The sequence below is a fragment of the Arachis hypogaea genome, chromosome 19, assembly GCF_003086295.3.
Source record: "Arachis hypogaea cultivar Tifrunner chromosome 19, arahy.Tifrunner.gnm2.J5K5, whole genome shotgun sequence".
NCBI classification, from domain to species: Eukaryota; Viridiplantae; Streptophyta; class Magnoliopsida; order Fabales; family Fabaceae; genus Arachis; species Arachis hypogaea.
In genome coordinates this window covers 3,650,121-3,665,530 of record NC_092054.1, presented here as the reverse complement: position 1 = coordinate 3,665,530, position 15,410 = coordinate 3,650,121, and the positions used below count along the sequence as shown (strand labels likewise).

At 26.3% G+C, this 15,410-nt stretch overlaps 2 long non-coding RNA genes across 2 annotated transcripts; both read right to left on the bottom strand.

Moving 5' to 3' along the window:
* Window positions 1-6,938: 6,938 nt before the first annotated feature.
* LOC140181775 (uncharacterized) lies at window positions 6,939-8,940 on the bottom strand. The gene is made up of 2 exons (XR_011877037.1): window positions 8,743-8,940; window positions 6,939-8,342 (listed from the first exon to the last, which is right to left on the bottom strand). It is a non-coding gene; the product is annotated as an uncharacterized lncRNA (long non-coding RNA).
* Window positions 8,941-14,984: 6,044 nt separating this feature from the next.
* Window positions 14,985-15,410, bottom strand: LOC112775045 (uncharacterized). The gene is made up of 2 exons (XR_003189432.2): window positions 15,300-15,410; window positions 14,985-15,189 (listed from the first exon to the last, which is right to left on the bottom strand). It is a non-coding gene; the product is annotated as an uncharacterized lncRNA (long non-coding RNA).

Sequence of the window (15,410 nt, the reverse complement as noted above, 5' to 3'; positions counted from 1 at the left end):
TAAACTTTAGAAAAAAAAATCTCAAACTTGTTTAATAAAACGAACATAATCGAGTCCAGTCTATAACGATCAAATCACAAACTTCCGTTGAATAGTCTAACCTACTCCCACCCCTAAAAAACTGCCACAATTCTCCACCGCTATAATATTGGGTTTAGAAGCAGTTTCTAGTAACGTTGGTATAATTGTCGCAAAATATTTTACCGCAACGCATGCATTGGTAGTTGATTAAGTGTAACTAAAACCATTTAGCAATGGTTCAAAACCATCACAAAGCCATAAAAATTACTGCTGCTATCTTCCGATGGTGTTGCAGATAACTTCTAGAAAGAAATTTGTGGCATACTTTAGTTTTCAACAAATTTAACTATTAAATTAGCTTATAATTTTTTATTTTATAGCGAACTAGTATCTATATTAAATTGTTCGAATACATAGAGAGATTTTTTGTTATTTTTTTTAAATATCAGATATTTTTATGTCTTTATTAACTACCATCGTGAGACTAATTAGTCTAAATTTTTTAGTTAATGTAATGTTAGATTAATTTATATAATAAAATAAAAATTAGAAACTGATTTATTAATTAAATTGTTTGAAAAACTAAAGTGTCTAACTTAGTTTTTTTGAGACCGATTAAATTGGTCAGTTATAATGTACAGATCTGAGTGTGTAAAGATGTACAGATTTTTTATTAGAAGAACACAGTAGCAACACGTGTCCATGAACCATGAGTGTGGTGCAGCGTGGAATTGAGTGGAGCAAGGGGTGTGCCCACCAAGGAACCGAGCCTCCTATGCTGGGTCATGAGATGGCTCCGTTTAGTTTTAATTTGATGAAGGGATGGTCTTGCAATGACTGGGCTGGACAACAAAAAAGTGATGAGATGATGCTGTATGAAGAATATATAGTTGAAGGCCTTATGAATCAAATGGAACAAAACAAAAATCTATTATGATATTATCTATTATAAATTTTTAATTTTACAACCCAAATTTGTTACATGTCATTCTCTCATTATAATTGGAATTAAATATTTTTTTCTAAAATTAAAGAATTCTTCCTTCTTTCATGCTAATTTTACAACCAAAATGTGTCACATGTCACTCCATCGTTGCAATTGAAATTAAATCATTCCCTCCAAAATTAAAGAGTTCACCCCTCCTCCATACTAATTTTACAATAAAAATGTGCCACATGTCACTCCCTCATTGCAATTGAAATAAATTCTTTCCCTCCAAAATTAAAGAGTTCTCTCAAATATTTTCAAATATTTATTACATGTAATTTGGAGAGAATACTAATGTTATAATTAAAAGTTAGAATCAAAATTCAATTGTTTTTTTTTTAAAAATAATTTTGAATTAATTTTATAACTATCAATATAATTTTTTTATGCTAATATGTAATTATATTTTTATATACATAGAGAGAAAAAATATTATCTCTAAATAACAAGTATAAAAATTAGATATTTATATTTGTGCAACAGACTTAACACATAATTAAATATAAAGGTATACATGTTAAGTTATTTCAAATTTTAGATAACGAATATTAAAATTAATTGTTAATAATAAATTAGACATTTTGATATAAAAATAATAACTAAAAATCTGATTATTTGATTTTTTATCTATAGATACGTTGGTCTTCTTAGTCAAAGACTTTTGTTAACCTAGACCTTTTTTTTTTGTGAAAGTACTTTGATTTTATAAATATTTTGTGTCATACATTAGGGGTGTTCATGAGCAGGGTGAAACCGGATTTGATGTGACCCGACCCGACCCGAAATATGCACGGGACCTACTTGTGAGATCCGAACCCGACCCGAGACCCGATGTAACCTAGACACTTTCGGGTCACGATTATACCGGGTGAAAACTGGGTCATTAACATTACATTACCTTGATACCTTCTTGTCTATTGTATATATCTAATTTTGCAACTAAAATGTGCCACCTGTCATTTTTTCATTATAATTGAATTCAAATTAACAACCAAATGTGTCACATGTCGTTCTATTATTCAAATTGACAAAAAACATGTACTTCGAAAATTAATAAATTCCCTTTTTAAATTCTCTCATGTATCTCTCTCTTTCTCTATTTCTCTTTACTCTTCCCACTTTATATATAATTTGTAATTTATATTTTATATTAATATTTTGAAAGATCAAAATGTGTCATCAGATATTTTTATAATAATAATTAAATTTTTTCTTTCAAAATTAAGAAACAGGAACCGTATCCCTAATCCACGAATAGGAATTCGTATATCCGTGAGAGACGAAACGCTATATACAAATTCGTAGGAGAGAAATCCTAAACCGTAAATATTCAGTTGATTTGTTTATTCTGATGTTAAGAGTTGTTATATGTACTTAATTCTTTTTATTTAAAAAGCCGCAAATCTAAACCGATCCAAACCGCTTGTAATCGAATCAGATCGGATCGGATTTTCAAAGAAATTTTATCCAATCCAAACCACACCGTATATAAATTAAGCATTCAGATCGGATGACTTTTTTTCCTTAAAAGCGAACCAAACTGCACCACGAACACCCCTACTGACACATGGCAAAATAAATATATGAACAACAGAATTCTCTTTCTGCTATAATTTCTTATAATTAATTTTATTAAAATAATTTCTCATAATTATTTTTAAAATTATAAAAAAAATTAAAAAACTTAAATAACACCAACATAAATTTGTTGATTGTATTTATAATAATTATTTTATTATTATTTTTATTTTTGTAGAATAATTTATCATAATTATTTTGTTTTTATATTTATTTTATTTTTAATTAATTTTTATTATTATTATTTTGAATAATTTCTAAAATAACACCAAACTTATTTTATAATAATTTTTATTATTATTTTTATGAAAATAAATTTTTTATAATTAATTTTTTTTTAGTTTTGAGAACCTAACATCAAAATGATATTTTGTCTGTTGGTGTCGGTTTAAAAAAAATTAAAAATTATAAGAGACAAGTGTTACTTTTTTAAAACTGCGAGAAAAAAAATTATAAAAAAAGTTTTTTTGGTAAGAGTAATAATAAAAATTATTATAAGAAATTATTTTTAAAAATATAAATAATTTTGATGTTATTTCAGAAATTATTAAGAATAGTAAAAATAAAAATAATTATTAGTAAAATAATTGGAAGAAATTATTTTTGAAAAATAATTTTAAAAAAAGATTTTTTAAAAATAAAAATAATAATTATAAATATAATTAAAAACATTATTTCTGTTTTGTTTTTTTTAAATTATTTTATATAATTATAAACATCATTATAAAAAATTATTTTGATAAAAGTAATTATAAGAAATTATAAGAGAGAGAAAGAAAATCATTTTGGTCTTAAATTTGATTTTTTTTTTTGTATAAATACCATTTTCCGTTAATAATTTTTGTCAATATTTTACTTGAAAGAGGATGTAGACTTTGACCCTTCTAACGATCGTAACTCTACTAACTGAAAAAAAGTAAAATATTTCAACTTTAAAATATAGTAATTAGAGAAGTTTTATTGTACCATTAGTTTTGGCGATTATAAATGGTAAAAATTTGATCTATAAATAAAATATTAACACATAATAAAAAAATTAAATTTAAAGTAAAAATAATTTTCTCTCTTATAATTTTTTTATATATGATTATTTTTATCAAAATTACTTTTTATAGTTATCTTTATAATTTTAAAAAATAACTTTTAAAAAAATACAAAAAAATAATGTTTTAACTGTATTTATAATTAGTGTTTTATTATTATTTTATTTATAGAAAATAATTTTTTGTAATTATTTTTAGTAAAATGATTTTTTATAATTATTTTATTATTATTATTTTTAATAATGTCTAAAAACAACAGCAAATCTATGTAATCCATTTTTAATAATGGCTCAAATTTTCTTTTTTTGGGCCCGAATTGTGTTACTAATCCATTTTGCTTTAGAAGACTCTGGCAAGTAAATTAATTTTACCTTCTCAACGGTTAACTATTTTGGAGCCTATGTTGGTTTAACCATTTATAGTCTTCCACATGGGGATTAAAGTTTGCGTTCATTTCTCATACTTGACCCACAGCACAGCAACAACTACCTTGCCTACCCTCACTCTTTTTTGGGACAAATCTCAAGGCCCAACAACGGCACTAACGAGACCCTCTGCAACAAAAATCCCATTCTGAGCTGACCTATCTAACTGGCTCAGCCAGTCCTTCCATGAGCCTCCCCAATTTCCTGAGAGCGTGCTTTCAGCCACATAGAAACAACATGTGTCCAAGGCAGATTTAAAAAAGACAAAAATCTGTAAATCTGTACAAAAATGCATCTTTACATTAGATGAACCCGATTAAATTTTGTATCAACAGTCAACTTTAGATTCTTGGAATTAACGACAACATGGAGTCACATTCATGCATACTAACAATCATTTAAAAACCAAAAAAAAAAAAAAAAAAACAGAATTTCACTAGAAATACATTCAATGTGGGTTATCTAATTAAAATATCTAATCTTCTTCCTTTTGTAATTGCATGTGCATAGTTTTAGGTATAATTAAAGATGAAGCAAATTGTAATTAGTGTTTTTTAGAGCAAATGAATTTGCATACACAATTGGGATATTTGCAATAGCCATAGGCCGAGGAACCATGTTTGGTGCTGCAATTAACCCAACATTTCTCTTCATCGCAAAAGCTATCATCCCAAATTACTTGGCACACGTCAACTTCAACCACTTTAATTCTCATCAACACCACTACAAAATACTATAACACAATTAATAATAATAATATAAAAAAATTGATTTAGAGTATTGGGGCTTCTTTGGTTTTTATTTCTCATTGTTTTATGTGCATAGAATTTTATTAATAAAAAGTGAAATAAAAAATAAAGATAGAAAACATTAATTTATTTTTTTTATTTTTTACAAAATTATAAAAATAAAATATGTATTTTTCACAAATTAAAGCAAACACTTGTATTTTCAATAGATTAATCAAGGACATAAATGTATATTTTAAAAAAATATATATTGTTAGAAATATAATTATGAGCCTTTTATTACTAATTTATTTTTCAATCTTTGTTATTTCTAAAAGAAAAAATGGCAGAAGTAGACAAGTAAAAATTGTGAGATATGAAGGAATAATGGCGAACCTGAAACCAAAACAACAAGTAAGAAAATATTTGTGAAGGGTATTAACTTAGCCATTTTTCTTACAACCAGCATGTGCATGCACAGTCCTAATTAATAATCTTAATCTTAATATCTTTTGTGGATGGAACTTTCGAAGAGCAATTGAGGGTGTATATATATATTATAGGTGAAAAACCATGCCATTTCATAATGTCTAAAAGATTTTGAAATCATCAATTATTATTATTATGTTGTATTTTTTAGCAAGGGCTCGTCGTATGCACGGTTGGACATACATTTTTATTGTGACTGGTTGAGTTCAAAGAATATTTCACCATTTTAATGACGATAAATATTTAATTGAGATATAATTAATTGAGTATATTAATTATATATTCTGAATGTTGCAGAAAAGATTTTAGGTTCTAATATTTAGAAAGCAAATATAAAAAAAAAAAAAAAGAGAGAAGATTCCACATGATTAAATTTGATATTGAAAAAGAAAAATTCATTCATGAAGATTGGCCTTCAGTATATATAGTTTACAATTCTTCAAGAATAAATTTAAGAAAAAGAAAACAATTAATTACTAATCCATATTTCATACTATATGAAAATAACAATTGATTGAGGAATTTTCTTCAAGAATCATATCACATATAATTAGACAGTTGGTGCACTTGAAATTGAAGAACAAACAAGAAAAGATTCTCTCCTACCAACGGCTAGAACATTAAAGGTGCACCAACTAGTTTAATCAAAAGAAAAAATTTTCCTACATTAAAGATGAGATTTCAAACTCTATATATAATAATTTCTTCAAGAAAGAAGACAACTAATTCATGCATAATCTGATTATATACAAAATCCTTATTCTTTGTTATTTGAGTGTGGTTTTATATACTTTCTTTTTTTTTTTTTTCCCTATTGTCTATACAAAAGTCTATATTGAGATATACAAAAGAAAAAAAGAGTTGATCACACAAAAATCATTTAATCTTTTATTTGAGTATTTGATTTTGAAAATGTGTTGGGTTTAAAATATACTTGGTTCTCCTTAATTAGATTGTGTTAACATTTAAGTGAGTTATTAAATTTGGGATAATTTAAATATATTATAAGAATTTAGATTTCTTAAAATTGGTGATTATAATCTATCTTAATTATAGTAAAATTCTATCATCATTATAATAAAGATTGAACATAAATCACATTGTACCAAGTCATATTGTATTTTGTGACTAAATCAGAATATATTAAGAAGTTACTCCTCTCTTTTCCTATCCTTTACAACTTTTATTTCAGATGTATTTTACATATTCGAGTGAAAACAAAATTTAAAATCTCTTGATTTATCAATTTTGCTATAAAACTATAAAAGTAGTTCTTTGATTCAATTCTCTCTCTTCTTAATTCACTTGAAAACCATAATGACTAAGAGGACCAGAATTTAGTCCTATAAGCTATAACAATAATTCTATAAAATTATATAAAGGAGACAAGATCTCTTGATAATAAATATACTGCCTTCGGTAACAAAGATTTGTTTTTTTTTTTTTTTATAAGAATTAAAATTTCCTTTGCAAATAACTCATCTAATTTATTGTTAGAATTTGGACATTAATTTATTTTTCTACCTCGCCCTATAAAAACTAATTAAAGAACAAGGAAATAAAATTTTAATGCGGCCACAAAATAAATTGAAATTATACATTTCCATATATATAACTAATTATTTCTTTAATCCATAAGAGTATTTAGTTTAAAGAAGGACAAATCTTTTTAATTTTTGTTTTTGGATAACTGTTTATATAATAATGGGACATTTATTTTCAATACAAATATAGAAGATTAAATGAGCGATTACTGTTCCTCCATGAGTAGTAAAGTAAAGAGAAAATTTCACTCCCTCCCCTGCGAGATGCTAAAATGACACTTTCCTCCTATCTATTTTATAAATGTACATTCTCCTCCTTTTTAACTTTTAAAAAACTTCCTCTTTAATCCATTTTAAACATTTTGTGTTAACTAATGTTAATTTTATCCATTTTTTAAGAAAAAGATATTTAAAAAAAACCTATTAGCAAAAATTTTACTTTTTACCATTAAATTTTATTTACCAAAATATCTTTTAATAAATTATTTTTTTATTGATTAAATTATATTTTTAAAAAAATTTAATAATTATATTATTTTTTTCCTAAAATACCCTTCAATAATTTTTTAATTATTAAATTATAATTTTACCAAAATTTTCGTTAACAATTTTTTTATATTTTACTATTAATTTTTTTATATTTATATATATTATTTTAACATTAAATAAAAAATTTGAGTAAGATTATTTTTTAATATCAATATATATTAATTGTTACACATATTAACAGTGGTATGATTTTTTTATTTAATGTTAAAATAATATATATTGATATCAAAAAATTAATAGTAAATATAAAAATACTTGTTAAAAAAATTTTAGTAAAATCATAATTTAATAATTAAAAAATTATTGAAGAGTAGGTATTCTTAGAAAAAAATAATTTAATTATTAATTATTTTAAAAATATTTTGGTAAAAATACAATTTAATCAATAAAAAAATAATTTATTAAAGAGTATTTTGATAAGCAAAATTTAATGATAAAAAATAAAATTTTTGTTAACAGATATTTTTTTAAAAAATAATTTATTTTTTCTTAAAAAATGGATAAAGTTAACATTAGTTAACACAAAAGATTTAAAATAGATTAAAGATGAACTTTTTAAAAGTTAGAAGGGAGGGGAATGTATATTTATAAAATAGAAGGGAGGGGAGTGTCATTTTAGCATATCGTAGGGGAGGAAAGTGGAATTTTCTCTAAAGTAAATTATTGGTAGCATCGCAATACGAAAATATTTAATAACAAAAAAATTAATCAAATATAATTAAAACATATTTTATTTAATATTTATTAATTATAATAAATATTAAATAAAATAACTTTTGATATTTTTTTGTCTTTTTAATTTTAATATTACTGATGACAATAATAATGGCAATGACAGTAGGGAGGAATGCAATATGCAAATGTTGAAGAAACCGGAGGATGAAGCCTCTCACATAACTCTACACAAACTCCACCATCGATGCATGCATCAGTCCATTGCTCTTCACAAAATTTTCCATTTATTCTCACCAACACACCTACATACAAATAAAATAATTTTAAATGAAATATATAGAGAACAAAACAATGAAATAATAATAATAAATAAATAAAAGAGAATTGAGGTTCCTATCTATTGTATTGAAATTAGTTTTTTGGAGTTAACTACCACCCTACCTCTTTTCCGGTTTTTTTGTTTTTTATAATTTCATTTTATCTTTTATGCTGTTTAATTATCTCATTATAATTTTCATTTTCAACATAGAAATCCAAGCTTTCAACTTTCAAGTACTTTTCCATTTGTGTGTGTATATGTTATTGCAAAACATAGAAAGACAATTTGAAAAGCTGATAATTTATTTTCTAGCTGCAAAGCAAGATAATAACAATAAGTTATGAAAATGAAATTTGAAGGAGTTGAATGAATGGCGTATAAACCTTCAAATAGAAGAACAAGTAAAAAAAGGGTTATCATGGTCAACTTAGACATCTCTCTAGTATCCAATACTAAGCGTTAATAACTCTTAATGATTTGATATCTTGTGTATACAATACAATGGAAGGGGGCTTGTAATAATGTTATATATACACATGTGGATATTCATTCTCTACTTTTAAAATGAATTTTAAATTCAACTGAATTTCATTTTTGTTCTATTATAATATAATGTATGTTTGCGTGTGTGTGTATATATATATATATATATATATATATATATATATATATATATATATATATATATATATATATATATATATATATATATATATATATATATATATATATATATAGTTAAGATTAATGTTTTTTGTTAAGTAGATATACGAATACTAAGTTTTGACATTTTTAATGGATTTAATATATTAAAAAGTATATTAGAAATGTTAAAACTTTAACATTTTTTTTGCTTTCTTAGACACTTATTAACAGATTTGGATCCTCTAAATTTTATATTTTATTTTTGATGATAAAGTATAATCTCTCACTTTTTTTTAATAAGTAGAATCAAGAGAAAACATGAGAGAAAAAATATTCAAGAGTGAGAGATCACACTTTAGCCTCTCAAATAAAAATTTAAAATTTAGAAGATTTAAATTGTAAGACCCAAGACCTTTGAAAAATCTTATTTTGAACTAATCCCAAATTATATATTTATTTGTTTATAGTTTTAATTTCAAAAATTATTTTTATTAGAAATAATTAAAGGCAATTAATTGGATTTGAAATAAATTAAGATTTTTATCCAAACTCTACCTATGGATTATTTTCCTATTTATGATTTAAAGTTCTAGAAATTCAAAAATAATGAGGTTTGGCTATTTAAATTAGAATTTTGTCTAATTTTATAATTATTGAATTATTTTCTATATTTAAATTATAAAATTGGTAGTTATGAAATAATAAGAATTTTATATGATTTGATTTTAGATAATTTAATTTATATCATTTAATACTTTAAGTTAAAGATAAAGAGAAATTAATTATATTATCATGGATCTTCAATTAGAGTAATTTATTGAGAATCAATTAGTACTTTTATACTACAAATAATATTTTAAAGTAATTTTAGAGATTAAATTAGTTTTTCAAATATTAATACTTTATGCTCCAATTTTATTAAAATTACCAAACTATCCATATACCTAATTTTTACCAAAACCCTAAATTACCCAAAATTCCCAAACTCACACTCTCCTAACCCTAATTTTATTACACTTTTCCCCTTTCCTCCTTGTCTCAGCGCCGCCATACCCTTTCCTCAACTTCAGAAAATCATAAAAAAGAAGAAAGAAAGAAAGAAAGGGAGAAGAGAAACGGGGAGAGCAGAGGAGGACGGAGAAGACTACCGTGCCGGCGCGCTGGGCCTCACCGCCACCGTCGCGTCGTTGTCAGACCGTGGAGAGAGGGCGTTTGCGGAGGGAGCCATGAGAGAGAGAGAGACGAGCGCAAGTCAGGACTGGGAGGGGGAAGCCACCGCCGTGCATCCTCGTTGCTGTCGCTGGAGATCTGGCCTTCGAGGGTCCATCCACGCCGCCGCTGAAGCTTGAACGCCGATGCAACCACCGCGTGTTATCATCTTCAGATCTGCCGCCGTGGAGGCGCGAGCAGGGAACGCGCGCGAAGGAAACCGTCGCGGAGCTACCTTTGCCGCCGCGTTGCTAGGCTCGCCGTCATTCTGCCCACACAGCTACTTCGTTGCCGGAGCTCCTCGCTGCAGCTGCTGGCGTCGGAAACCGCCTTCCAAGCCTGTGTCTGTTGGTGATACGGTCACCGCGAGTTTCTCTGCCGCTGTCCAAGCTGCCACCAGAAGGATCCACCACAGCCTTCTCTGTTCTTGTCTTCGAATAAGCACTTTCCTTTTCCAGTTTCAATCCCAATTCTGTTATTTCTAAATATGTAACTCCTCAACCCTGACTCTGCTTCTATTTTGGTTTCTTAGTCTTTTTCTATTCTGAGTAAGGAAATCTATGTTTCTGTTTAACACTGTTATTTTGCCTTCCCTGTTTGCTGATGGAATTATCATAGGTGATAGTATTAATGGTACTAACGAGCTATTAGAGTTGCTACCGCTGATGAAATTAACAAAAAAAAGGGGATCATCGCATTTAAATTCGACGGGTTCGACTAACTGAGGTAGGGGTTTTTCTTAAATCTATTTTGCATTACAGGGTTATTATAAATTGATATTAACGTATAAAATATATTTTTGTGATTTCGTGAGTCTTATGAATTGAATTGAGTTGTTTTGGTTGAATGAGATTATTAGTTTGATTGATAAACTGATCGATTGAGAAAGTTGGATATTTGGATTAGTTGATCGATGTTGTAAAAGTGGTTTTCCTTGAATTATTAGAGAAGATTTATTATTGCCTTTTAGGTTAATTTTGGAAACGGTTTGATTTTAGAAAAGATTTAATATTGAGATTTGATTTGATATTAAGCCCAGTTTGATATCGGAATTTGATTTTAAAATAAATTTGCAAAGGACTTGATATTTGAAAACGGGTTATTTATTGAGAATAATTTACTATTTTGAAAATGATTCGGAAAGTGTTTGAGGAATGGTTTGGTTTGAAACTGTTTGAGAAGATCGAGAATTCTTAACTATTGATTGATGCTGTTGGTTGAAGTCGGTTTAAATTGTGATTTATAGGATTGGTTGATTGAATTCTGGATTTTGCAATTTCCTTAGATTGAGTGTTGTTGTGATAATGGTTATTGAAAGTGATTTGACTGATTAACAGGCGTTTGGTTTGGTTTGGTTGAGACCCGAAAAGGGTGGCAGTGTCCAAGTTTTAGAGATGCTGCCGAAATTTTATAAAATTGGAAGTTTTACTTGAAGTAATTAATTAAAAAGATTTGTTTTTAAAACATTATATGTTTTAAGATTGATTTATTTATCAAATAAGAAATTATGTTTTGAATTGGGATTGTTAATGAACGGGATGGAAAGAAGGATGATGAGGATTGATGAGGATTTTTTTTGAAATATGGTTTTTGAATGAATTTGGAAATGAGATTTGGATTGATGAATGATTATGATGTTGAGAATGTTGAGATATGATCTTTGAATTATTCATATGGCTTATGAATTTGAAATATCTGAGATACAAGGTTCCCTGGATTAAGTGCCGTGGCTTGCCACCACGTGTACCAGGTTGAAAACTCGATACTCTGTTGACCCTACGACGTAAGTGTGACCGGGCACTATATAAATTCCTGAGAATGTTACCCCCATTGAGCAATATTGATTATTTGAGAAAAATCTATGCATAGACTCTTGGGGATGCACGTCGGGGGACAGTCTAAGGACAATTCAGACTTGTCGGGTTGGCTGGATAACTGACAGATGAGCCTCATCAGCCATAGAACAGGCATGCATCATATGCATTTGTATGCTTTGCTTGGGTTTGAACTTGTTTTGGTTTGCCTAATTGCTAAACTGTTCCTAACTGTTACTTGAACTATTTGCTGTAACTGCTACTTACTTGTGCTTTCCTTGTCTGTCTTGCCTGTGTTTGTCCTGGCATGCTACATTTGAGAATGAACTTTGGTGCTGAATTGATAATTGTATTGTTTGATTGCGTGGTTGGTTTCTGATTGAGATTTTCTTATAAGAAATGAAAGGTTTCGGATTTCTGAAAGATTAAACCTTGTTTCTTTAAAAAGGTTTTGAACGATTACCTATTGGTTTTTAAAAGATTCATAAGGCAATGATAATCACTGAGTTTGAAAACATTTTTCTTATTAAATATCTTCTTATGATAACTTTGAAACTCCGTGGTGAGATCGTGTGGTTAGGTTCTCACCCCCTACAACTTTATCTTTTCAGGAACCAGATGAAGCATTATGAAGAGTTATACTGCGTTTGGTTTATATGTTGTTGTATTAATTAGATTATTTTCTTCCCTCGTCTTTGTTATTACAAGTTTGTAAGAGAGATAGGAGTTGTATGTTTTATATGTATATTATACTGAGTTATTATGTAAAGAGTCTTATATATGAATTTATGCATGCTTATATTTTTCTTAAAATAAAGTATTTATTTTCGGTTTTCAAAGAAATCAACGATACACTGTCGAGTCACAGGCTCCTATTTTAGTATTTAGTATGTAAAGTAGTCGTAATACTTCTTGCTATCAGAGTAGCGCAGCTGGAAGCGTGACTTCTGATAGTGAAGGTGTTACATAAATTCGTTATTGATCAAACCCAATTTTTTTAAGTCATTATTGTTAAATATATAGTTATTTATATTCTCTATTTAATAGCTTAAATTCTTTAAATAAATAATTTCATTACATAATCAAAATTTTTATCATTAAGTAAATAAAAAAATTTAAAATAATCCTTGTTATTTCCAAAAAAAAAAAAAAAACATAAGACACTTCTCTTATTTGAGTCTTTTCTCATGTGTATATATATATATATATTTTTTTTTACAGTATCTCTCTGTTCAACAGACAAAATATTATCCGTTGCAGATATGATAATAATTTTTTTTTTTAATTTAACATGTTTAATTTAACCAAGTACTTAACATCCATTTATATATAGATTATTAGACATAGTTAGTTATTTATATATCTTTTTTCATCAATTAAAATTTTTAAGATGAATAATTTCATGATATGATATCAATTTTAGCAAGACATGAGACTGATTTATGTAACGCTTATATTTTAAGTAGATTAAGTAAGGACATATATGTATATAAATAATTAAAAAAAAAAAAGCTGAGTATATGAGATATGAAGGCCAGGAACGGTGAACCTGAAACCAAAAGAACATGTAAGAACATATTTGTGAAAGTAAACTTGGCCATTTTTCTTACAAGCAGCAAATCTTTGATATCTTTTGTGGAAGAAACTTTTGGAGATCGATAGAGGGGTAGTATATATAGGTGATGAAAATCCATGCCATTTCATAGTGTCTAAAATATTTTTAAATCATCAATTGATCATATTTCTTTTATACTATTATGTTAGTTGTATATTTAGCAAGAATCCTATAATTATGAGTATAATTGAACTTGACACCATTAATAAAAATAAGCTCGAATATTAGATATTATTAAAAAAATATAAACAAGAGTATTAGAAATTGTAATGAAAAAGTGGAAATGAGAATGTAAAATGTCAAGATATACTACAAAGAAAATGGAAAATTGCGACGGTTTTTGGAGTGATTTGCGGCGGTTTTTAATGATTCTCTCTCTCTTTGATGAACTCATTATTCTCTATTCCTGATTTTTTTATTTTAGCAAATTCATTTTCTATACAGTTACAAATCCATCATACACACGAATTTTTATTGTGACTAGAGGAACAAAATTTAGTCTTATAACAACTATATAAAATTTAGTCTTACAAAATTTAAATGATTATTGTTCTTCCATTAGTAGTATAGTTGTATAAGTGGTTCGTTGTAGGCAAAGGTAAATTATTATATGGTAATAAATATATAATTATTATGTTAGAATTTAAATATAATTATTTATGTATTATTTTTATTCATTTAAATTTTTAAAATAAATAATTCTATGATATAATACTAAAATTTTTATGATCAAAATGTTTAAAATTTTATCTTTATTTTTAAAAAAAAGGGAAAAAACTCACTAGACTATGGGTCAAAAAGAAAAAATAAACACTAAAGAAAAAGCATCTATTGAGCCCATTTGACTTGGCCCAAACATGCTTCTTATTGGTCCAGGCTAAAAATTAACCTGATTTATTTTTTTTTTAATTATGCTTAATTGATTAATCAATTTTACAGTGATGATAGTCACCACAAAAAATTTTACAGTGATGATTATTCAAATAGTTATATTACGTATATACTAAAATTAGTCACTAAAATTTTTTATTAGTATAAAATATATATTAGAATATAAATATACATTAAAATAAATTAAATTATACATATATTTATACACAAATATATTGATAATTAATTTTAATAGTTATTTTTAATATATAAATAATATTTTTATTATTTAAATATTTATTTTTATATATAATATTATAAAATATTATTTATATATTAAAATTAACTATTAAAATTAATTATCAATATATTTATATATAATTATACGTATAATTTAATTTATTTTTTATATATATTTATATTTTAATATATATTTTATATTAATGACTAATTTTAATATATATATATAATATAGGATAGTTGATAATATTATAGTCAACAATTATAGGTACAAACACAATTGTGATGATTTTCACAACTCCCAAATGACATGGATCCAGGATGATTTCGCCAACACTCTGGACGACAAGTGTCAAATTTGTGGCAATAAGGACTCTGCCATCGTTCTTCACAAACCGCACCTTTAGCCACTTCCATGCTCATCATTGATACAACCCCTGCAAAATATATACAACAAATATATTTTTGTTCAATAATAATAATAATAATAATAATAATAATAATATATGTGAAGCAATTATATATATATATATATATATATATCAACCTGAAATCAAAAGAAAAACTGATAAAAGGTTTCTCATGGTTAACTTAGCCATTTACTACCCAATACTCAATTTCTATAACTGTCTCTATTTTTTTTTTTTTAAATTTAATA